Source organism: Bison bison, unplaced genomic scaffold (genome assembly GCF_000754665.1).
Source record: "Bison bison bison isolate TAMUID 2011002044 unplaced genomic scaffold, Bison_UMD1.0 scf7180017853753, whole genome shotgun sequence".
NCBI lineage: Eukaryota > Metazoa > Chordata > Mammalia > Artiodactyla > Bovidae > Bison > Bison bison.
Genome location: NW_011484326.1, coordinates 1 through 434, shown reverse-complemented (window position 1 = coordinate 434; position 434 = coordinate 1).

Sequence of the window (434 nt, the reverse complement as noted above, 5' to 3'; positions counted from 1 at the left end):
TGATTGTTGGAATGATTAAGTGAAAAGAGCTTAGGGAAACACATGGCCTCTAATAAGTACTCCACAAACGGGGGCCGTTATTGTTATTTTTCTCATCTGCCCACATTCCTTTTCTCCATCTGTTAAACTGCTGATCATTTCTGGAAGAGTGCTGGACATACCCGAGTCTGTCTCTTCTCTCCCCCTAGACTGAGGGCCACTTGAAGACAGGAACTGTGACCACATGTCTGATGCCCCCCAGCACAGTGCCTTCTACCCAATAGATGTGAGAGAACTGAGCTGAGAAGTTGCATCTGGAAATTTCTTCCTCCTGTCCAAATTGGATTCTCTCATTCACCTACCATTTACCTACTCAAACACAGTTTTTTCTTCCCTGAGGCTCCTCAAGCTTCAGCACCATGAGCTGTGAGGGGCACAGGTGAAAACAAAGTGAA